Source organism: Lynx canadensis, chromosome D4 (genome assembly GCF_007474595.2).
Source record: "Lynx canadensis isolate LIC74 chromosome D4, mLynCan4.pri.v2, whole genome shotgun sequence".
Taxonomy (NCBI): Eukaryota; Metazoa; Chordata; class Mammalia; order Carnivora; family Felidae; genus Lynx; species Lynx canadensis.
The window spans coordinates 88,676,434-88,701,280 of record NC_044315.2 but is presented as its reverse complement, the minus strand read 5'-3'; the positions used below and the strand labels follow the sequence as shown (position 1 = coordinate 88,701,280).

At 46.5% G+C, this 24,847-nt stretch overlaps 1 protein-coding gene across 4 annotated transcripts in view; it reads right to left on the bottom strand.

Moving 5' to 3' along the window:
- The window catches only part of ABL1 (ABL proto-oncogene 1, non-receptor tyrosine kinase), a 149,157-nt gene that overhangs the window by 95,154 nt on the left and 29,156 nt on the right, over positions 1–24,847 (bottom strand). The gene's annotated exons all lie outside the window — the stretch shown is intronic.

The window sequence follows — 24,847 nt, the reverse complement described above, 5'->3', positions numbered from 1 at the left end:
CCAAATGTGGCCCTAATAGAACATATCAAATCCCTGGGAGTTCCAGATACAAGGGCTGTCCGAACTCATCTACAAGCCCTTTTCCACGGGGCCTCTACCAAATGGTCTTGCGAAAGACTGGGAGCAGAGCAGGAGACTGGAAAAAGCCCCCTTAATACAGAACTGGTATAAAATCTTGCCCACTTCTTGGACCCTTCTCTCACACAGTGTAAAAGCCTTAATCCACAGAGGGGAAGGGCAGGAAATCCTCCCTAGCCCTGGGATCTAGGCAAAGATCTACCTTTTCTAGGGGTAGGGGAAAGGCAAAGTCATCGCTGGCCAGGTCCTGCACTGATACAAAGCAGAAGTCGACTACCACTGGGGATGAGGGGCACATGGAAAATTCTATCCCACCCAACATCCTCCCCACCTGCCACATACACAGAGACACTCCTAGAGAAGGTAGAGTTTAGGTGCCACAGAGGGTAGAAGGGCTGAAATGCTCCGAAAGCCCCACCTGCAAAGTCCAGACACCCATGACATGCCTAAGACCAAGGACCAAGAGAACCAAGAAACGCCCTGCCCCCGACCAGGAGCCTGGACATTATCGCTAGGATAATAAGAATAGGGTAATGATAATATAGATAGATCAAAAGTAAAAGGATGGAGAAAGATATTCTAAGCATTATCAAAAGAAAACTGGAGTGGCTATCAGACAAAGCAGACTTCAGAACAAGGAATATTACCAGGGATGAGGAGGCACATTACATAATCGGAAAAGGTCCATTCAACCAAAAGGTGTAACAATCCTAAATGTGTACGCGCCTGATAACAGAGCTTCAAAATATAAAAATAAACAGGGTGCCTGGGTGGCTCAGTCGAGCACCTGACTCTTGGTTTCACCTAAGGCCATCATCTCACGGTTTGAGGGACTGAGACCCGTGTTGGGTTCCTCGTTGACAGCACAGAGCCTGCATGGGATTCTCTGTCTCTCTCTGCTCCCCTCCCCTTCTCTCTCTCTCTCTCTCTCTCCTCCCACAAAATAAACTTAAAAACAAAATATATATATATACATATATATATGTACATGTATACACACACAGACACACACACACACACACATACACACACAGTAAAAATAAAAGTAGTAATTTAGTCTTTCCTTTAACTCTGATAGACATTTCTTCACTTTTCCTCCATCATTATGGGTCCAAATTAGCCTTTTCACTTAGTAAGTTACTATGTGATTGGCTTTTAAGGCCAAGGGCCAGTTTCAAAATATGCTGTATTTTATTGTAGCACTGTTTGTGTTGGCAAAAGAACTTAAATGCCCTTCTATGACAAGCTGGAAGAGCTTCCACCGCACTAAGAGGGAGGAAACGACAGAAGAGGAGCTCCATCCCAACAGAAAGAAGAAGGTCCAGTCCTTCCATCCGGTCGGAGTGTGAAGAGAAGAGAGGAAGACGCAAAGCCACACAAACGTGTCATTGCTTCCCTGGTGTACCAGTCAGGGTCCAGTCAAGAGAAATTTGAACAGGGAAAACTTAATGTAAAAACTTAACAGAAAGACGTCCACTGCTAAGAGGGCTTCCCAACTGTGGGTTCTTTAGAGTCTCTATTTGTTTATTTGGCACCCAGTAACTATAGGGCCAAACTGACTGGCAAAGTTTAAATCTCCCCTCCCATCCAGAGTCCTTCCCCTGAAACCCCTCCTTATCTAGCTCACACACCAAACCAGCATTTCCCTGGTCCTAAATCCCCCAGGGCCAAGCACGAGAGAGCTAGGACCAGCAAGGAAAGGGCTTAAGAGTATAGAAGAGCCTCCCCTTGACCCCAAAGATGGGGTTCGGACCGCTGCAGAGAGGGTGCAGCTCACAGAAATGCACAGCCCGCCGGTGACAAAGATGCTTGCCGGAGGGAGTAATCCAGAGATGGTCTACAGAAGTGGCCCATCACGTGGTGGAGACGCTCAGAGCATGTGAATGGGGCGGAGCTGAGCCAACAACCTGCTGGGTGGTCTGTGACAGGGCTGAAGTGTTCCTGGGCATCTTCACAGCAGCCCACTGAAAACCACACAGGAAGTAGGACAGGAAGCCCCTCCTGCCACCTTTCGGTGTCGCTGCAACATCCTCTATCGGCAAAGCCTAACACTAAGCCAGCTAGCAAAGGAGAAACGTTTAGATCCCGCATCACAAAGCAGGGCAAAGAATGGATTTGGATACGAGGGGCAATAAACTGGTAATAGGCACTTACGTAATGAGGGAAAGGTGGGGACAGAAGGGTAGTTAGATTGAGAGAGGAAATAATGGCCTCTTGCCTCCCTTTCTAACTGAAACTCTCGGAGAAGATCACCTTGCAGGACGTAACCTCCCATTGATGCCCATGTGGATGGCCACGGACTAAAAATGGTGACACAGCATGGCAGACTAAGGCAGAGAAAGGATCTGGGCTGTGGCACTTGGTGCCTCCTTAGTTTCTGTGTGGCTAGAAAGGAACTCAAGTTCTTTCCTCCCTACGGAAAGAAACCAAGTCGAGAGCCACGACATCTGCCATCAGGTGAATATACTGACGGCAGACAAGGACAGCCCCTGGACCCGATGGAGGCAAAAGGATAAAACACAACGTCACCGATCACACCTCAGGGACAAAGGTTCCGGGGACCAGACAGACTCAGATCAACAAAGCACGGACAAGGAGCTCTCTCCCCACCACAGAGGTCTTTGTCCCCCAAGGCACCCAGATGTTCATTTTTTAATGGGGACGAGCAGGGGAGGGTAGGAAATGGGAAAGACTAAGAATTTACCCAAAAGATGTTTAAACCAAAATAATAGGAGACCTTGTTAGCTGGCTAATTAAAACACCTTCCTTAACTTCTCCCCCACCACAAGATGGCAATTTATGAGGAAGACAGATAATGTCTCTGCACAACTGGGTCGTAGGATATAAGTCTATGACCCTGTTGCATTACCACGTCTTCAAAAAGGGAGGAAAAAAACCCACAAAGAACACATCAACTTGTACATATAAGGAATATTATACTTCTTCAAATCTAATTATTAAACCATGGCATTCTATCCGTTATAGGCTCCATCCTGATTTTAGAGATGGTTTTAAAATGTGAAATAATGTCCCCTTTAATTCATTAAAGCAGCTCTGAAAAAATACAGAAGAAACTAGCAAGGTAAGACCTTTTAAAATGCCTTCTCTCACTCTTAAAAACTGAGAATAAACTGAGGGTGGATGGGGGGTGGGGGGGAGGGGGAAGTGGGGTGATGGGCATTGAGGGGGGCACCTGTTGTGATGAGCACTGGGTGTTGTATGGAAACCAATTTGACAATAAATTTCATATTAAAAAATTAAAAATAAAAAAAAAATTAAATGCCTTCTCTCGTTGCTTTAATTTTCTACTGTGTCTATGTGTATTTAAAAACCACACGTGTCCAAACATCCATACAGTTCATTTTAAATTCTCTCCTTACAAGACAACCTTATCATTCTCGATTTAAGGGAAGAATGTAAATTCCTACCTAGACACATACTAATTCCAAAAAGTATTTCCAATTCACAGCCATTTAAGTTCAAATGTAACTTAGTGCTCTACCCTTTGCATTCCGGGGTGTTATCTTTTTGGTCCCCTCTCCCCGTTTTATTACCAGAGAGCACACTGTGTGAATTGGTAAAGGAAGGGACGCAATCTCGAAAGCAGGTGTGAGGACTGCCAGGCTCCGGGTCCTACCCAGGGTATGTTATCACCACCTCCACCAGCTCGGGTGTTCACATAAAGGAGGCCAGAAAGATGCAGGGTCCATTTAATATTCCACGTGACGGTGTCCCTTGGGCGGTTATTTTCAACTTCAAAGGAGTCTTCACCTCCATCAGACCTTCCTTAGGCCATCTAGTTCATCCTAAATTCTTTGAGCGGTTCCCATTTAAAATGCTGCCAAGATGTTGGGGCACCTGGGGGGCTCAGTCGGTTAAGCGTCCGACTTCAGCTCAGGTCATGATCTCACGGTTCTGTGCTGACAGCTCAGAGCCCGAGCCTCCTTCGGATTCTGTGTCTCCCTCTCTCTCTGCCCCTCCCCTGCTCGAGCTTTGTCTGTCTCTCAGTAATAAATAAACATTAGAAAATAATTAAAAATAAATAAACAAACATTAAAAGGAACTTTTTTTTTTAAATGTTACCGAGATGTGCGGGATTTTTAATACGGAGTGCGTGTCGGATAACGTTATTGGATTCGTGCTGATTTTCTTTGTGCAGCAATGGTGCTGTGGCGGCGTAGGACGATGTCCTCGTTCTTGCCTATCATGAGACTACAACCAATTTCCAGGTGGTTTGGTTAAAAACAACAACAAAAAGGGGGTGTTCGTATGTAGAGATGTGGAGACGGTGGCGCAAGTGTTCACAGATGAACCTACACGAGGACAATATTGCTGGTCCTTTGCACTGTTCTTTCAACTTTGTGGAGGCTTGAAAGTTTTCGTAATAAGAAAATAAAATAGTAACAAATGCTCTTGACGAGCACAATCTATCCTTCTCAACACCCTCAGGGAAGGAAATGCCACAACTCCCCACGAAGCCAGTGCCGCTGCAGCATCTTAACAAGGACGGTCACGACCGCGGGCGGAGCAGTGACGCCACGGAGGCCCGTGTGCAGGCGCTGCACCCAGAGATTCCGCGCCTCTCCACGCATCCTCTCAGTGACCCTGGGAGGTGGGGGTGTGACCACCACTGGCACCTCACAGGAGTTAGAGCCAAAGCTTTAGAGGGGTAACCCAGTAACCGGATGATCCCACTCGAGTTAGGGTAGATCCAGAATTTATACCCGGATAGACAAACTCTGGAGCCCACCTTCTTTATACGGCCAATCTCTTCAAACTTGGGTCAGGATTCATTCTTGCTCGTGAAAACTGTTAGCAAGTCATAGCCAGCATGTTTTTCAAAAATTACATAAAATAAAAAGTATCACTATGATCCACAGTGAAGATATTTATCCACAGACTTTCTTCCCTCTCTCTCTCTCTCTCTCTCTCTCTCTCTCTCACACACACACACACACACACACACACACACACACACGGTCGCAGCAGAGTACGTATTCCTCAAGGAGGTCACATGTTTGAAAGCCACTGCGTTATTCTATGTTGCCTCCTCCTTCTCTTTCATTTCCTGCCCAGAAGCCTCACTGTTCAGGAGACTAGGGAGAAAAAGCAATACAGATTTAGATTGTTAAGGGAAACGTTCCATTGGGAATTCTCTAATCTCAAAATAAGCCAAAATAATATACTTTTAGTACACACTAATAGATGATAGAGCAGCTGGCAAATTTGCCAATATAAAAGACATTTTCAAGTAGGAATCTGGATAATGCCCTTGATGTTTGTTATAGTAAGATGTTATCTGCAACTCTATTAAAAGCTATCAATTTAAAATTCAGGCTGAAATAGTATCTGTAAATATGGTCAATGTTTACAATGAAATGAAAAGATTCTTCTCTGGTGATTCTTTCCCACTGAGAATCCCAATGCATGTCAACACAACTGCAGGTCAAGAGTAACCAGGAAAGGGGTGCCTGGGTGGCTCAGTCGGTGAAGCGTCCGACTTCAGCTCAGGTCATGATCTCACGGTCCGGGAGTTCGAGCCCCGCGTCGGGCTCTGTGCTGACAGCTCAGAGCCTGGAGCCTGCTTCGGAATTCTGTGTCTCCCTCTCTCTCTGCCCCCCTCCCTGCTCATGCTCTGTCTCTCTCTGCCTCAAACATAAATAAAAACATTAAAAAAAAAAAAAAAAAAAAAGAGTGACCAGGAAAACTCCACTGAAATTCCCCAAGAAATCCAAAAGCAGCCGGGGCGGGAGGAGAAGGGGGTGTGTGGATGCCAAGTGAACGGTAGAGAAATTCTTTCAACAGAGCACCCCCCTCAAGCCAAGTACCTAACCGTATGTCCTGCTTTCAAAGGTCAAATGGGAAAAGTAAAGGAATACACTCATTCCACATGTGTTTATGATCCACCATTAAAGGAGGGTTTCCTGTGAATTAATCTTACCATTACCAAATGAAATCATAGGAAGAAAGTACTCTGTCTTTAAATCCAGAGCTATTTTTCATTCCGAGTTTCTGTTTGAGGCCATTACGGCTCCCTTGGGACCACGCTGACTCACTCCATCTCGGGATGACGCAAGCAAGCTTCTCTGCACAACTTCAAAACAGTCTGTGAATGTACCCAGGCGAAGGGTGCCTTTGGGGCCAACGGATCTGTCAGGCGCCCATCCACACAACGGCCAGCACCAGGCAGGTGATGGGAGTGTGCGTCTCATCTTCAATTTCGTCGTGGTCTGATCACTTTTTTCAACTGGCAAAACAGCTTGACCATTTACTTCTAAATCTTCTCTTAATGCGTCCATCCCGTCTGGGACCTCGTCTCTACCTTCGCTGCCCACTCCGAGTCCAACGCGCTTCCTTGGACTTACTTGGTCATATGGTAAGAAAAGAATGGACACGTCTGGAGTTGCCTCCTCTGATCTTTTTATCTAACAGAAAAAACCCAAAAACACCTCCTCAGAGGGAGTGGGAAGCGACTTCAATCATCCATGCTCCCCTTCCCATTTCTGGAAATAACACGCGATAACCGTCACTCAGTATTTCTTCCTGTCCTAATACAGGTGACACTCAAAGGCTCGCCTAGGCTCCTACATCAGTCCCCATGTATGCCCACCGAAGCTGATGAGCGTAATTAGATATGTGACCGGAGTGGCAAAGGCAGACCAACCACCCAGCCATCAGGGCGAATAGCATCAGCCCAGGGCATGTGCCAGGCTCAGTGCGGGCACTGGACACAGAGCAGAGTGACAGGGACAGTCACAGCCCTTCCCTGCCACACTAATGGGACTCATTGTAAACATGGGAAGTGCCAACGAGGACTCACACAGGTCCTAGAGAACCTGCCTGAGACCCGAAGGGTCTCAGGAAGTGACCTGGAAGAGAAGAGTGTGAGCTATGGGACGGGGCGGGGGGGGGGGGGGGGGGGGGAGGGGATTCACTTGCAAAGACTGGATCCACACATCGCTAGGAGGTGAGGAGAATCCGAAACTGAAGCTGCGAGAGGTTTCATCGGGGGCTGGTCAGATGCGGACACCCCCAAGGTCACGACCAATAAGACAAACAGACAAGACGACATCCACACGGCCTATCACCAGGTAACTTCACTGTCACCTGGTTCACCACATTTCCAGAAGGCCCTACAACTTCCTTCCTAATAAAACAGACAACCAAAAACCAGAGGACGAGCCAATGTAAAATGTGTTTGCTTGTATTCAAAGTGGTTTACATTCGGGGCTGATCGTTTTCACACAATGTTCTTTTTGAGAACACTCAAATTATAAAAGGCCTCTGCGGTGCCAGAAGGCAGAGAGGGCTCTATTAATACAATAGCGGAGCAGCTGTAAATCATAAAACCTCTAGTAATCGAACGAAAACGCCAGGCTTGGCCAGCAGTATCTCAAATACAACTGCACCGTATTTCTATTCTCTCCGTCCCAAGACATCGGCCACCTAGGGGCATCCAGACGGTGACACTGTTTTAAACCCAAAGTAATTCCCCACGAAACAGATCACTCACATGCTAAATATATTGTTGTTTGCCTTGTGGTGGCCACGTTGGCTAGAGGCATTCCGTCATCTCACGCACCCATGTCTCTCTATACGTTTATAAGCCCCGCCCCCCTTCCTAAGCATAAAGGGCTAAACAGTATAAGGTCCTCCTGTGACATACTCTTGGGCACTAAGGTCTTTGATGTATCCTGAGACTTTACAGACTTCGTTTCAGAGGTGAATCTGAACTATACTATGCCATAAATCAGCAAGTTCTAACCTAAAGTAAAATAAATAAAAAAAAAATGGCAGAGGACAGCAAAGAGGCAAAGGATAGAATTTTTAAAGCGAATGACTTTGCCACTGTGAGTGATGACTTTCTAAAATGTCCTGCTGCTTTTCCAGTATCTCTCTCTTTCTCCCTCTGTTGATCTACATTGCCATAACTACCACTTGAATCATCTTAACAAACTGCACACACATCCCCAGTGCTGTTACGGCCACTCTGTCACTCTAGATCGGCTTTCATTCACCTGGCAGCTGCTTAGGCCATTGTCAGGTCACATGGGGACTGACTTGTGACCAAGTAATTAGAAATCAGTTCTTAGATTTCTTTTTTTTTTTTTTTAATGTTTATTTATTTTTGAGAGAGACAGAGACAGAATGCGAGTGGGTTAGGGGCAGAGAGAGAGGGAGGCACAGAATCCGAAACAGGCTCCAGGCTCTGAGCTGTCAGCACAGAGCCCGACGTGGGGCTCAAACTCACGAGCTGTGAGATCATGACCTGAGCCAAAGTTGGACGCTCAACCGACTGAGCCACCCAGGCGCCCCAGTTCTTAAGATTTCTTAAAAAAAAAAAAAAAAAAAAAAAAAAAAAGTCATAGTTCCCACCAATATGTGATAATATTTAAATCTCACTCATAATTCCTTTTTTAAAAATGTTTATTTGTGTGTGTGTGTGTGTGCGTGTGTGTGTGAGAGAGAGAGAGAGAGAAGGGGTGGGGGAAGAGGATCCAAAGAAGGCTCTGTGCTGACAGCAGAGAGCCCAATGCAGAGCTCGAACCCATGAACCGCGAGATCATGACCTGAGCTGAAGGTGGACGCTTAACCGACTGAGCCACATAATTCTTAATTAACCAGAGAGTTTTTTCTTCCCTATTTACCACAATTTTTTTTTCAAGGAGAAAATGACAAGTTTTCAAAATACAGGGAACTTTTTAAAAGAAGTCTAAATAATTTGCTCTTGATAATACCCTAGAGGTTAATATACATTTGGCTTAATGGCCTATGTTTTCCAGTAATCCATAACCATCAAAGGTATTAAAATGATGACTCCAGGTTTCTGGGGCAAGATCGTGGACTGAGCACATGAACTTACCCTCTCTCCTGCCTGTGACTCCTTTAAATTATAATAAAGGTGTTTTGTTTGTTTGTTTAAGTATTTTACACTTATTTATTTCTGAGAGACAGAGAGAGATAGGGCGTGAGTGGGGGAGGGGCAGAGAGAGGGAGACACAGAATCCGAAGCAGGCTCCGGACTCTGAGCTGTCAGCGCAGAGCCCAACTCGGGGCTCGAACTCACAGACCATGAGATCACGACCTAAGCTATAGTCGGCCGCCCAACCGACTGAGCCACCCACGTGCCCCTATTTGTTTTTTTAAGTCTAAACCCTTTCTAAGTCTGTCCGTGAAATGGCAGACAGCCAAAAACCCACACCTGACCTACCTCTCCACACCCAGACAGCTACCTCCCAATAAGGACGGGTCCCCTCTAAAGAATCCAAGTAGTGGGGCGCCTGGGTGGCTCAGTTGGTTAAGCGGCCGACTTCGGCTCAGGTCATGATCTCGCGGTCCGTGAGTTCAAGCCCCGCGTCGGGCTCTGTGCTAACGGCTCAGAACCTGGAGCCTGTTTCGGATTCTGTGTCTCCCTCTCTCTCTGACCCTCCCCCATTCATGCTCTGTCTCTCTCTGTCTCAAAAAAAAAAAAAAAAAAAGAATCCAAGTAGTCTCAAAAGTACTAATGCAGTGTTCATGCCCCAATGTAACGTAAGCCCTCTGAGAGGGAGTTTCTTAATTCCCCTCCTCGGTAATCCAGAAAGGCAATTAGCCAACCTACAATCCCTCCTTGTACTAGTTGTACAATTCCTCGTCTCACTTTATTTACTTTTTTTCAGTTTATTTAGGTAAACTCTAGACCCAACGTGGAGCTCAAACTCATGACCCTGAGGTCAAGAGCTTCAGGTTCTGCTAACTGAGCCAGTAAGGCGCCCCTCTGCCCAATCCCACTTCAAATCTAAACGGACAACTGGGATCACGAGAGTTTGGGGGAAGCCCTGGAACATCACAGAGAAAGACCAAGACAAACAGACGAACCCTGAAGGAAACAGAATTGGCAAAACTGGAGACATTTTTTTAAAACACCAGCACCAACCAATATCTCATTCTTGTTCCCTCATTATAAAAGTATATTCTGAGTTTAATATTCTAGGGTGGCAATAACTTTCTCTCAGTACTTTTGAGACACTATTCCACTGCCTTCCGGTTTCTGTGACTGCTGTAGAGAAGTCTCCCTTCAGTCTAACAGCGTTCCTCAGAAGGTCAGGCGTTTCCCTCTGATTGCCTTTAAGGCCCTCTTTTTGTCTTTGGTGTGCTAGTACACTCCAATTTGCCTGGATAAGGTTTTTGGTGGGGTTTTTGTTGTTGTTGTTATTGTTATTCTACTTGGGATTTGCTCTGATTCCTACATCTAAAGATTCATGGTTTTGAATATTTTTAGAAATTTTTAGCGTTACGGCCTCAAATACTGCCTCTCCCTGGTTATCTGTATTATCTTCTTCTGCCTCCCCATATAAGCCTACATTTGATATCCTCAAATTCTGTTCTTTCTCTAGACTTGACTTTCTTATTTTTCATCTGTGTCTTTCTGTACAGCAATCTGTGAATTTCTCCATCTGTGTCCTCCAACAGTCTCTTCATCTGTGTCTACCTTGTTTAACCCATCCACTGAGGTTCGAGTTTCACCGACGATATAGTTCGGCTCTTTTTCAATTCTTCCTGATTCTTTCTTCATAAGATTTTTAGTCCTGTTTTCTGTTTCACATTTTACTTTCTCAAGTATTTTAAACCATTATTTTATATTCCAAAACTGATCACTTGAGTATCTAAAACTCTACCCTGGCTCCGCTGTTTTTTTCCTGCTCTCTTCTTATTCATGCTTGTTTCCTCCTGTTTTTAAATTCTGGACTCTCAGATCATGCTTGGAGAGGTTTTATAATATGTGGGAATCCTGAGCTGAGGCTGGGATAAAAGTAGGTATATTCCAAGACATGTACTGACGTCTGCCAAGCACCTGGGAACTCTACCAACTTAGGCTCTCTTTAAGATAATTTCTCTTCTTCCGATTTCCCAGACTACATAGATCAAGTAAATTCAAGCAAAGTTCAAGAGAAGGCAGGCCTAGGGTAAAAATTATCCAAGGAGATTTTTTTTTCCTCTCAAAGTATGGACCAACTCAGACAAGTTTCTTTTTTAATACTCTACCAGTGGGCTTACTTTTTCACTCTACCAGTTTGCTAGAGATCTAGGCTTGCAATGACAGCCTTATATGGGGGTCTCAGTTCAACTTCCCTGTTTACCACGGGTCCAAGACTTTGTCTCCTGTACCGCAAACAACCTTTGAAACCCAAGTCTCACAGACGCCCACCATGTGACCCAGACATTCCGTCCCTAGTTACCCAAAATCATTAAAAGCATATGCTCATACAAGGACTTGTTCACAAATGTTCCCAGGCTTTATTTGTAATAGCCCCCAAATGGAAACAACCCAAATGCCCATCAAACAGGTGAACATATAAACAAATTGTGGTATATCCAGACAATGGAATAGTACTTAGCAATAAAAAATAAAACACTGATATACACAAAAACATGGATGACTCTCAAAATAACGTCAAAGAATATACAGCATATGAATTATATTTTCTAGAATTTTAAATAAATAAAAATTAATTTACACTAACAAAAAACAGGTAAATGGTTGGGGATGGGGGTGGGGGTGTGGGGGGAGACCAGGAAAGGATTTTAGAGGGTCTTCAGAAACTTCTGAGGATGACTGATATTTTCATTATCTTAATTGCGGTGATGATTTATTTCATGGGTGTACATATATGTCACAATTTATCAAATTATATAACTTTAAATGCACACAGCTTATTATATATCAACAAAACAGTCTGGGGGAGAAAATAACCCCTTGGTTACTGAAACCAGCAGACTCAAAGACAGCTGGAGTGTAAACCTGCCCATCTTATTTTCAGCTTATCCTTTTATTTTTTAGGTCTTCCCTCCTCTCTTGCAAGTTTAGCTATTTTGTCAATAAGACGTCTGTTTTGTCTTAGGTATCGTGTCCAGGTGGATTTTCAGAATAGCTCATCTGTCGTTTCACTAGCAGAAGTCTCCCCCTCATCTGTTTTTGAAGGTGATGCTAAATGTCCCTAAAGGTCTATCATGCTGTCCTCTTCCTCCCCCAAGCTCCCCAGCAGAGAAAACCTTCAGGCAAACATACAGTTGGATCACAATCTAATGCCTGTGGACCGTGTATTTTCCTTTCCTCGGGGTCTTGCTCACAATACGCCCTCTGCCCACAATCTGTGTCTCCCTCCTGTGCCCTTGGGCGGGGGTGGGGTACACACTTAGGACAGGGTCCTAGCTGGGGAAGGGTGAAATTCTACCTCATTCCCGCAGACCTCTCCATACACCCACGTTCTCTCTCCTCTCACCTTCACCCCCCCCAACACCACTCCCACACTTGTCCCTGACCAGGCAGCCTAGTGGGGAGCAGCTCTCCTCTCGGCCACTGTAATTCTTCTTACCTAAATTATTAATGTGAACAAAATAATGCCCAGCATTTGAATTAAATGTTTGAGTGTCATCTTGTCTATTTGGTTCCTGAAAAGCAGGACCATCTGAATCTCCCACAGAGCTAGCACAATGCCTGTGCCTGTGCGGACAACATAAATACCTGGCAAATGAATCAATGGACAGGAGGGAAAATTCTTCAGGGAAACTACTGTGATGGGAGCCATCTCCTCTCCCTCTCCAAGAAGCACAAGTGCCAACCAGCCTGAGATTCTGGTGCAAATAACCTAAATCCAGCCGGTGACAGCAGTGACTCCTTAGAAGTATCCAGTTCAAGGGACGCCTGGGTGGCTCAGTCGGTGACTCTTGGTATCGGCTCTGGTCATGACCTCATAGTCGTGAGATCGTGTCCTGCATCAGGCTCCGTGCTGAGCATAGAGAATGCTTGGGATTCTCTCTTTCCCTCCCTCCCTCTCTCTCCCCTCCCCTCAAAATAAATAAACATTTAAAAAAAAAAGAAGTATCCAATTCAAATCTGTAAGGCAGACACACTTTGCTTCTCAACTAAAATGTTAAAACTGTTCTGCCTGCAGTAATTGTTAGGCAAACATTTTAAAAATACCAATTAAAAACAATTTTTTTGTATTTATTTTTTTGAGAGAGAGAGAGAATAAGCAGGGAGGGGCAGAGAGAGAGGGAGACAGAAATCCCAAGCAGGCTCCGCACTGTCAGCACAGAGCCCAGTGAGGGGCTCGAACCCACGAACTGTGAGATCATGACCTGAGCCGAAACCAAGAGTCGGACGCTTAACTGACTGAGCTACACAGGTGTCCCAATGCCAATTTCTGAAGGAGAAATATTTATGATGTTTTATTTATAGATGTATCTTTTTTTCCTGTTAAGCACACAAGCTTTTCAGTGAAGATATCTAGAAAATATTAAAGTATAGCATCAGTTAATGTATAATAAATTTCACAATGCTTAAGAAAGGACAAGTGATCCCATGTTCTAACATCTTCATAATGTATTGGGCCAATAAAAGGACAGGACTCCATTTCCCTATTTGTCCCCGAAAACTCAAAGCACAAATGTGCAGAACAAAAATTGGCACTCCAGCTGCAAATCCCTGCCTAAAATTCAATGCCGACCCCTAACTTTTTGTTTCGTTTCGTTCTGTTTCATTTTGTTTTTCTAAGGGAGCGCCACCATGTGGCGAATGATTTTAGTACACTTTTAACAGCTACCGATAGGATGTGTCACAGTCAATTCATCACCCAAGGTACCAAAGCCTGTAATCGGGGGCGGGGGTGATGTGGAGAAGTTGTATTACTAGGGTCTACAGCCCTATCCCACAGCACCTCTCTTCTACAAGAAGTACAATTTGCCAACTTTAAAGCTGTTATTTATTTAACAAACACATATACAGCACTTCCTATGCGCCTGCAACTGTTCTAAGCACTTTATGAATATTTAGAAGGCAGGGTGTGTGTGCCAGACACACAGTAAGCACTTTACGTGTCCAATAAAATTTAAAATTACCGAATGATTTATATTCAATACAGCTCTTCCCATACAAGGATTCTGAAAAAATGGCCCATGTTATAAGTCTCAGTAATCTTCTGAAAAAAGAAAAAGAGGCAAAACTGGTAGAAATAAAGAGGAGAGAAGCCAGAAGTCTGTCTGCTCTAAAAGCCTGGTGAATGGATAAACAAACTGTGGTATATCCATACAAGGGGATACTGCTCAGAGACAGGCGGGTAACTGCTGATCATGGGTGGCAACTGGCTGACTCTCAATGTGTTACATTAAGTGAAAGAAGCCAGACGGCGGCGGGGGGGGGGGGGGGGGGGGGGGGGGCAGAGGAGGAGAACCACCATATATACTGTCCGATTCCACTTATACAACATTCTGGAAAAAGCAAAACTATAAGGACCGAAAACGGCTCAGTGGTTGCCAGGAGCTGGGGGCGGGGGAGGGGATGACTGCAAAGGGGGCAGCGCTGGGGAATTCTGGAGGTGATGACATTGTTGTCTGTCTCGAATGTGATGGTCATTTCACAACTATACGCGTTTGTCAGAGTTCACAGAACTGTAGGCTAAAGAGAGTCTTATGCTCTTTAGAAACTGTACCTCAATGAACTTGACTAAAAATATAATAATATGAAATACAATAAAGGGCCAGGCCCGCTGTCTGGCTTTCCAAATTAAATACTGGTTATGTTTTCAGAAGCTAAAAGTTGCAATCGATAAAAGTTAAAAACCGACTCGACTTTTTGTCTATAACCAACCTACTCTACTTGGATCTCTGGCCTTTATCAGAACTGCCCTTTATACTATTTACAATTTACTCAGTGCTGTGTAACAAGCACTATTCTGTTACTTTACATTTACTGTCCAATTTTCTGTCTCAATTACAAGAATATATGAAATAAAGAGTGAAACACGCCCCTTCCCCTCTCCATACCGTATTCCCCCATCCATTCCACTCCCAGAGACCACCACTACCAACAAACCTTTTCCTACACGCCTACCGACCCACAATTTTCTCTGCATGAATAGGACTTACTACACTTGCTTTTCTCTTGAACGTGTTCAACAGGTTCCATGTCAAGCCGCATAAAGCTACCCCAACCTCAACAGCTAGACATGTGGCACAGGACGATGGCCACAACTTATTTTGCCATACCATTAATGAATATTGAAGTTATCGCCAACTGTTCTGTTAGGTTCTTTACAGAGGTTCCCATTTAATTCTCCCGATGACCCTACAGAGTGGGCCTATTATAGGTTAAGTCCCCCAAGACTTGAAAAGACGCACTCACTCGTTCCTTCCTTCAACAAACACTACCCTGGGCCAGGAACACGACACAACAGCCAGACAGTCTCGGCCACCATATAACTCACTGTCTTTCTTCTCTGCTCTCCGTTACAAGCAACGATCCCCTTGACGAGTGCAAGACAGGGTTGACATAAGGAAGGTTCTAGGGACTGAAGAGAGGTCCTCTGCCCAGGTGGGGCAGGGCGGTCACTGGGTGAACGCTCCCCGTGTCTGTTCTTGGCGTTGCTCTCCTCCATCCCCATCAGACTGAGGACACACAGCGAGAGTCACCACTGGCGCCATCGTAAGGGGGCTCTGCTCTTGCCAACAAATGTCTTCTGTCACTCCACGATGCCGCTAAATGCCACCTCACACCGCGCTTCCCACGAAGTTGTGTACCTACTTTGCACAGCATAGACTATTTTACATGCTCACAGATGTAGCAGCCAGGGGCACTTGGGTGGCTCCGTGGGTTAAGCGTCCAACTCTTTTGGTTTCGCCTCCGCTCAGGATCTCACGGTTCGTGGGTTCGAGCCCCACGTCGAGGCTGTCAGTGCACTGTCAATGGGGAGCCTGCTTGGGATTCTCTCTCCCCCTCTCTCTCTGTCCCTCCCCTGCTAGTGTTCTCTCTCTCAAGATAAATAAACTTTAAAAACAAACAAATGTAGCAACCAAGCAAATCCTGCCACCAATCAATACTTCCAGCAAGGACAACAAACGGGGCGCCTGGGTGGCTGAGTCAGTTAAGCGTCTGACTTCGGCTCAGGTCATGATCTCACGGTTCGTGAGTTCGAGCCCCACGTCAGGCTCTGTGCTGATAGCTCGGAGCCTGGAGCTGCTTCGGATTCTGTGTCTCCCTCTCTCCCTGCTCCTCCCCTGCTCACATGCTGTCTCTGTCTCAAAAATAAATAAAAATTGAAAAAAAAAAAAAAAGAAGAAGAAGAAGGACCACAAACAAGACAAGGCCACGAGCTCTAAGGCTTCCAGGGGCCGGCAGCTGAGCTCAAGAATGAAGTGCTCAGGCAGGCTCCCCCATTCTAAGGGATGTTGCTTGAAAGACAGCAGACAGTCAAGCTCCAGCAGAGGGGCCATGGGAGAGGGCAGGGTTTGCGGGAGTAAAATCTCCTGGTTAAAAAAATCATTATGGAAATTTAAAACTAGATCTCCAAGTAGGGAGAACAGTGTAAGAATCCCCGTGTACCCCCATCTACCCACGTACCACCCGCCCTGGCTGCAACAGGTACCGACTCACAGCTGACTGGCGTTCATCGATACCACCCACTCCTCCAGAACACCCACTCCTCGGCTCACAAATGGATTTCCCCCCAATGTTTTAATGTATTAACCATTATTATTATTATTATTATTTCTTAAGTAAGCTCTACACCCATTGTGGGGCTTGAACTCATGAGCCCGGGGTCAAGAGTCGCATGCTCTACTGACTGAGCCAGCCAGGCACCCTAGATTTCCACCCCCCCCAATTAAAAAAATTTTTTTAAGTTTATTTGTTTGAGAGAGAGAGAGAGAGACAGAGACAGAGACATAGAGAGAGGGGGAATCCCAAGCAGGCTCTGCACCGTCCACGCACAACCCGACAAACTGCGAGACTGTGACCTGAGCCGAAATCAAGATTCACTCCACCAACCGAGCCACCCAGATGCCCCCCCCCCAATTTTTATACTTTGCTTGAATTCAGTTCTTAATGAGCTCCAGGTATTGCAATCACATTTCTGTTACTCTACAGATGCCACTCAATCTTTTCCTTCCAATTTACCCATCAATTGAAACAGAGAACAGGTCGTTTCTATAGAGTTCTTAGTCTAAATTTTGATGACTGAGTTTAACAGGCTAGGAGGTGTATTTCAATGCGTCTTTCTGTGTGAAAACTTTCTTTGCTCAAATGCAAGTGCCTACGTCCGGTTTCTGTGCACGTGGCTGGTTTGAGGAGTCAAATGTGTTTCTTTCTCACACGACCTGCAGCTCTCCCGGAACTAAAACTCGGTATTCCCACATGAGGCCAGGCTCTCCAGGGCATTCCGAGGCCAAGTGAGCCTTTACAAGAAGGAGATCACTGAGGGTATTCCGGGAGGAGGGCAAGCAACTATATCAATAAATACACAAGGGATTTCAGATGGCACGTGCTGTGAGAAATGAAGAGGAAAAGAGTCTGAGTACTGGCACGGGAAGCCTGGATCGGGTCGGCAGGGAAGGCCTTTCCTAGCAGGTGCCACATGGGCAGGAACCCCCACGATCTGAAAGAGCCCGGCCCCGGCAGACGTGGCATAAGAGAACCCCAGCAGAGGAAAGGGCAGAGCCCGGGGCAGGCACTAACAGGGAAAAGCACCCCAGTAAACAAAGGGGGTGACGGGAGGGGAAGTCCCAGAGGGACACCAGGCCCAGACCACATGGGCCCATGGGCTGTGGAGAGAAGTTGGGAATTCTATTCCAAGAGGCCAACCCGGCAGGAGACGGAAAACTGAGATCTGACGTAAGTGTCTGAGGAAAGGTGTCTGACGGCAGAAGGAGAACAGACACGTACGAGAACAAGACCAGGTCGGGAGGCCGGGGAATCTTTCGGGACAGAGTCAGCGGTGGCACAGGGCCAGGGTGGTAGGATTTCTCTGGGATTCATTCTGGAGCATCTGCTGCTTCACTGGATGTGGAGAGGAGGGGTAAGGGAGGAGTCAAGGATGATGGGGGGGGTGCAGGGCACCTGAGGAGATGAAGTCATGGCCACAGGCTATCACCCTTTCCCCAGGTCCTAAGCCACCAAAAAAAAAAAAGAGACAGGAAGTGATCAAAAGGTACCAACTTCCAGCTATAAAGTAAGTTAAGACTCAGGTTTTGCAATATACAGCCTAGGGAATAATATTGTAATGTTGTAATATTACAATATTACATAATATGAGAATAACACTCTAATGATGTTGTAATATGACAATATTACACAATATGACAATCATAATGTAATGGCATTGTAATAATTTTTGTACGGTGACAGATGGCACCGAGATTTATGTTAGCGATCGTTTCGTAATGTAATAAACGCCGAGTCACTGTTGTACGCCCAAACCTAATATAATACTGCAGCTCAACCACATTCCGATTAATGTTTTTTAAAAAGGACTGGAATGTGAAGACCAGGTTTGGTAAGAACCCATCCACTTGACAGAAGTCCCTGAAAGCACATGTGCTTTTTCACCGTCACCTCCGTAACCACAGGGCACACTCTCCTCTGTACCCTGACACGCCAAGCCCAACGCCGCCACCCGGGTGGGCGCCCACGTGGCTCTCCAATCTCCTGTCGGATGCCAGCTTTGGAAGGGGCCTCCAAACCCGGGGCCTCTTAAGTTTTCCATTCTCTGCTCAGGGTCCCACTCAGAAGTTTGTCTATGACCATCGTTCCTCTCCCTGGACCGACGGTGAGGCATCTGTCCTGCCCAGCCAGACCCACTTGCCACGCTGTGGTCACGTGGCTTGCTCTGGTTATTCAGCGTGGCCGTGAGCCAGCCGGCAGGGGCACCCGGGGAGGCCAAGAGTGCTTGGTATGTGTCTACGGAATGCCCCGGGCCACATTCTTCCGTGCACACGCCAGGGCCCCGGGGCTCTCACAATCAGAAGCTCCTGGGCAGCAGTTTCTCGGGGACCCTGGGAAACTTGTGGGCGATGACCCACACCCACTTGATCTCCATCTTGCCAGATACAGTCTAATGAATTCACCGATTCTGGGTTGTATCTTTCTTCTCCCTCCTCAGGGAAGCACTCAAAAGGAGCCTAACACCCAGTCCTTGTGACAGTTCCCTTACCTAATTCTGCTGGCAAACCACCCAGCCGACACGAATGACTGGTGGATTCATTTGGTCAGTGCCAGGACTGGGAAAACCTGGTGGGCTATTATGGCCGATTAGATTTACATAACTTTCCAGAATTTTAGCATTTGTTAAAGCACTCAAACTGTGGCGTGAGGAAGAAAGCAAAGGGTTCCCGAGGTGCTTAAGAGAGATCAGAAGGCTGATCAAAAGGTCAAATTATGGCTCTGTGCCACCCAGTGGCTTGGACTCCTCCCTCAGGAACAAAAATACATATTCATTTGTTATTGGCGGCAGACAGGTAAACTGATCTACCAGACACGCCTTCCGGAGGGGTAGTTCGCGATATGTACCAAAGCCTTTAAAAGTACCTATTCTTTTTTTTTTTTTTTTTCGAGAAAAAGAGAGAGAAAGAGAGAGAGAAAGCACGTGAGTGGGGGAGAGGGGGAAAAGAGGAGGGGGGAGGGGAGACAGAATCCCAACAGGCACCATGCTAGATGGGGAGCCCTATGCGAAGCCCGATCCCACAACCCTGAGATCATGACCTGAGCTGAAATCAAGACTCGGACACTCAACTGACTGAGCCACCCAGGTGCCCCAAAAAGTATCTATTCTTTAGACGCAGAAATCCCACTTCCAGAAATTTATCCTAAGGAAATAATAAGAAACACAAAAATGAATCGTGAAGATTCTGGAGGAAGAAACCATCAACAACGTTAAGTGCTCAATAAGAGAGGATTAGGGGAATAAAGTACGGCATCCCCACATCTGTCGCAGGTATCTGCTGTCCAGCCTGCTGTACCTCAGCACAGTGCCCCTCCTCCCTTAAGAACTGTGCAGGGAAGTAGGTGAGAGGTACCCAGGTGTCCCTGGTTGCTGGCCGCAGCAACATCATAACCACACCAAAGCCTCGCCCTGTGCCTCTAACAACCCCCTTGAGAAGCTGATAAGGACTATGGACTTACACACACACACACACACACACACCAAAAAACAAAACTCAGGTGAACACACGTTTGCATATAATTTCAAGAGTCCTAGAAAGTCCAAAGAGAAGCATACCATTCATATTTAAGAATAAAAAATCTGGGCACCTGGGTGGCTCAGTTACTCTACTTGTCAAAAAAAAATTTTTTTTTTTGAGAGACAGAGTGAGACAGAGCACGAGTGGGGAAAGGGCACAGAGAGGACAAAATGTGAAGCAGGCTCCAGGCTCTGAGCAAGTGTTCAGCACAGAGCCTGATGCGGGGCTTGAACCCACGAACCGCAAGATCGTGACCTGAGCCAAAGCGGGATGCTCAACCGACTGAGCCCCCCGGGCGCCCCTCAGTTACTCTGCCTGTATCCTCTGAACTAATTAAATCAATCCAAACCCAAGGTGTCAAGGACACAAAACACGATATCCTTGAGCTTACATATAACAAACACAAGGAAATAATGTGCCACGTGCGCCAGGAAATCTGTACAAGCTTTTTGGATCCATTTGTCAGAACAAGAATCTGATCCTGCTAACTACGTTGTGCAAACGAGACAAGCAGAACCCCCTTAAAGGGAAGAGGGAACCTTTGACATGTGAAAAGGTCAGACCCAGAAGACCCAGATGTATGTTTCCCCAGGCCCAGAGGCAATAAAACAAAACAACTTGAAGAGCTCTGGAGACAGGCGGGTACCCCAAAACCTCCCTGCACAGGATAAACGCTCTCCAGAAAGCTCGGCGCGTATTTTCTAGGTAAACTCAGCTATCTATGTTCCCAGAGAGGAAAAGCTCCCTAAAAGGCATGGGGATGGCCACATCCTGGCCTCTGTGGCCAGGCATGACCTGGCCTCTGCCCTCGCCTGCCGCCACTCTCCCACGTCCACCCAGCACCTTCGCACACGCGGCTCCTTGGCCTGGAACGTTTCTACGTCTCCAAACCTCCTCCACGGTTCCAGTCTCAGCTTCAATGTCTGCTCCTCAAGGGCAGCCTTTCCTGCCCTCCCCTCACCCCCATTACGCTGGATGCGGTTTCCCTGGTGCTGGCCAAAGAGGTCGTCGTGGTGGCAATGACAACACACAATCACAACTAAGAATTTTTGAGTGCTTACTGTGTACCAGGGCTTTTCCTCGTTCGCTTTAAGTGTGTTACTTCATTTACTCCTCACTATTAAAATCAAGGATGTGGGTGCCACCACGATGCTCATTTTATAGCCAGTGTAGGAGCCAGCCTCTACAACGGTCCCCAGTGACTCCCATCTCACTTGTTCCGTCCCCTCCCCCACTGACTAGGGCAGACGTGTTAACCAACAGGATACCGCGGAAATGACGGCGGGACTTCCACGACTAGGTCCCAAAGACACCGTGGCTGGGGCACCTGGCTGGCTCAGTGGGTGGAGCGTGTGACTCTTGATCTCGGGATCATGAGCTCGAGCCCCATGTCGGGTGTAGAGATTACTTAAAAATAAATAAGTAAATAAACTTAAAAATAAAAAAAGAAAGACATCGTGGCCTCTGCCTTGTGGTCTCTTGGACTGCCTAGGCTGGGGACACTCCAGTAGCCTGTGGACAGGTCCCCGTGGTAAGGAACCGAGGCCTCCTACCAGTCGGCACCATCCTGCCAGCTGTGAGAAGCAGTTCCTCCGGCCCCAGTCAAGCTCTCGGATGACGGCGTCCCAGCCAACATCTGGAGCATAGTCTCAGCAGAGGCCACAAGCCAGAACCTTCCAGCTAGCTCACTTCTGACTTCCTGGTCCTGAGACACTGTGGGGTAATACATATTTTGTTGTTTTAAGCCACCACATTTTGAGGTGGTTTGTCATGCAGAAAGAGATGACCGACACTAATGGGAAAACGGGCTTGGAATGTGACCAGCTCACAGTGACACAACTCGGAAGTGGTCCAACCAAATGTCCGACTCTTGCTAGAAGGACTCCCGAGCCTGAGTTCTTAACCGTTACACCACACGGCCTCCGCCACGTAAGGATGAACATCTCAACAGATCTCACACAGGCAAGACCCACAACTGTCTTTTCTCATGCAGTAGCCCTACCAGGCACCAGCAAAGTACACGCGGCACATCACAGGTCTTTTGTTAAGACGATAAACAAATAAAGTGACTAAAATGAAAACGATCACAAAAATGTACACAGCAACAGTGAGATTACAGGTGGCATGTTCTAGTGCCCATTTTGCTAAATTTGATTCTATTAAAAAATTTTTTTAATGTTTTTATTTATTTTTGAGACAGAGAGAGACAGAGCATGAGCAGGGGAGGGGCAGGGAGGGAACGACACAGAATCTGAAGCAGGCTCCAGGCTCTGAGCTGTCAGCACAGAGCCCAACACGGGGCTCGAACCCATGAACCGTGAGATCATGACCTGAGCTGAAGTTGGATGCTCAACCAACTGAGCCACTCAGGCGCCCCTTAAATTTTTTAATGTTTTTATTTATTTTTGAGACAGAGACAGACCATGAGCAAGGGAGGGGCAGAGAGAGAGGGAGACACAGAATCTGAAGCAGGCTCCAGGCTCTGAGCTGTCAGCACAGAGCCCAACACGGGGCTCGAACCCATGAACCGTGAGATCATGACCTGAGCTGAAGTCGGATGCTCAACCGACTGAGCCACTCAGGCGCCCCTTAAATTTTTTAATGTTTTTATTTATTTTTGAGACAGAGACAGACCATGAGCAAGGGAGGGGCAGAGAGAGAGGGAGACACAGAATCTGAAGCAGGCTCCAGGCTCTGAGCTGTCAGCACAGGGTCCAACGTGGGGCTCGAACTCACGGACTGTGAGATCATGACCTGAGCTGAAGTCGGACGCTTAACCGACTGAGCCACCCAAGCGCCCCAACATTTTGCTAAATTTTAAAATATTTCCACAATGTACACGTATTATGCGGTTCATTTCACTTCAATTCAATTTGAACTGGGGCCTGAAAGAAAATAAAGTCAATCGTCCAAGTATCCCAGGGCAGAGGAACTAGAAATCAGTGCAAAGGCCCTGTGGTTGAAACAGATTTGTCACGCTTAAGCAGAATGTGGGCCTACGTGGCTGTGGGAGGGATGCCGGGACACAGGCCAGATCTCACTTTGGCTCTTAGTTGGAAGTGAAACGAGAAGCTACTAGAGGCTTGTAGCAGAGGAGCCACATGATCTCATTTGCATTCCTGAAAGATTATTCACGTTTATGTATGAAAAATAAGTTGTAACGCAGGGAGCATCCGTAGGAAGGCTACGGCACAACCCCAGACAAAGGGATGGACTGGATGAGCGGATTCCTGTAGACAGGTCAGCACAGCGCCTGGCACATTGCACGCACCCAGCAATTGGGGTTTCTTTCTGTCGTAGACGCGCAGTTTGCAAATCACGACACACATAGGCATCACTATAAACCAGAAAGTGCACACACATGCCAACAACAGAGAGTTTTAAATTACCATGTTCTATATTCAATGGCATGAAAAAATGGCTTACAACATACTGGTAAGGTGCTTTGTTTGTTGGTTTTGAAGCAAATGAACCACGGGGCGCCTGGGTGGCTCAGTCTGTTGAGCGGCCGACCCTAGATTTCGGCTCAAGTCGTGATCTCTCTGTTTGTGGGCTCGGGCCCCTTGTTGGGCTCTGTGCCGGCAGTGCGGAACCTGCTTGGGATTCACTCTCGCTCTCTGCCCCTCCCCCACTTGTGAATGCACTCTCTCTCCCTTCCTCTCAAAATCAATAAATGAATGACTTAAAAAAATAAATAAAACAAATAAACAACAACAACAACGACAAAAAACCCAGCATACACAATATGACCCACACAATATGGTGTGGCTATAAGCAGAGAAATGTATCTGAGAAGTTTCCACAAAATTGTGCTCTCAATGCCTGATAATGGCAACTGTCTCCTTCATTACTAATGTCTAGCGATGACTCAAGAAAATAAAAGGGAGAGGCGCCTAGGTGGCTGTGCCTGTTAAGTGCTTGACTCTTGATTTCAGCTCAGGTCATGATCCCAGGGTCATGGATGGAGCCTGCTTGGGATTCTCTCCTTCCCTCTCCCTCTGCCCCTCCCCCACTCCCTCTAAATAAATAAATAAATAAATAAATAAATAAATAAATAAATAAAATGTTAGGAAGAGTTGAAGAAAACAGAATATTCCGGGATTTCTTGCTTTTGTTCTCCTGGTCCTAATAATGCATCAAAACAAAAACCTTTCCTTCCCAAAGAAAAGAGAGAAGGCTAGGAGAGGCTTCAGGGTAGGGAAGGGCTGGCAGTCAGAGAAAAGACAGATGCCACTTTCACTCCAGAAGTCAGTGATCAGATGTGAATGATTAGGTCAAAGACCGAAGAGTCATGAAAAAACGTGTAAGTGCAACTTTCTTCCTTAAAAAGGAGAGAGAGAAGCCATATAATAAGAACTTAGCCCCTAATATTTTCAGGTCTTTTTGCCAGGATCAGTGATGCGGCCACTTGGAAAAGATCAGAACACTTCCTGCTTTCAAGAAGCCCTGACATTTGTGAGACTTGGAAGGGTCTATGCTAAGAGAACAGAAAGAAATCCAGGAACAACAGATCTCTTGTTACCAGCCGGTAGCTTCTACTACCAACCCAAGAGGAACAGGAGTCCTAATTGACAACAGTGTTCCAGTCCTTTGTAGGGTAAGTCCCCACACCAAGGACTCGCTTCAAGGAGGGGGTAAGAGACCAAACACAGCTGCTGTTGTTTACCCTTGGTCCAGCACCAGGATATCTGCAGGCCAGGCAACGGCAGAGTTAACCCCATTCGGTCCACGATCCAAGCAGAAGGTGACAGCATTTCAAGCCAGCTATGCTGACGAC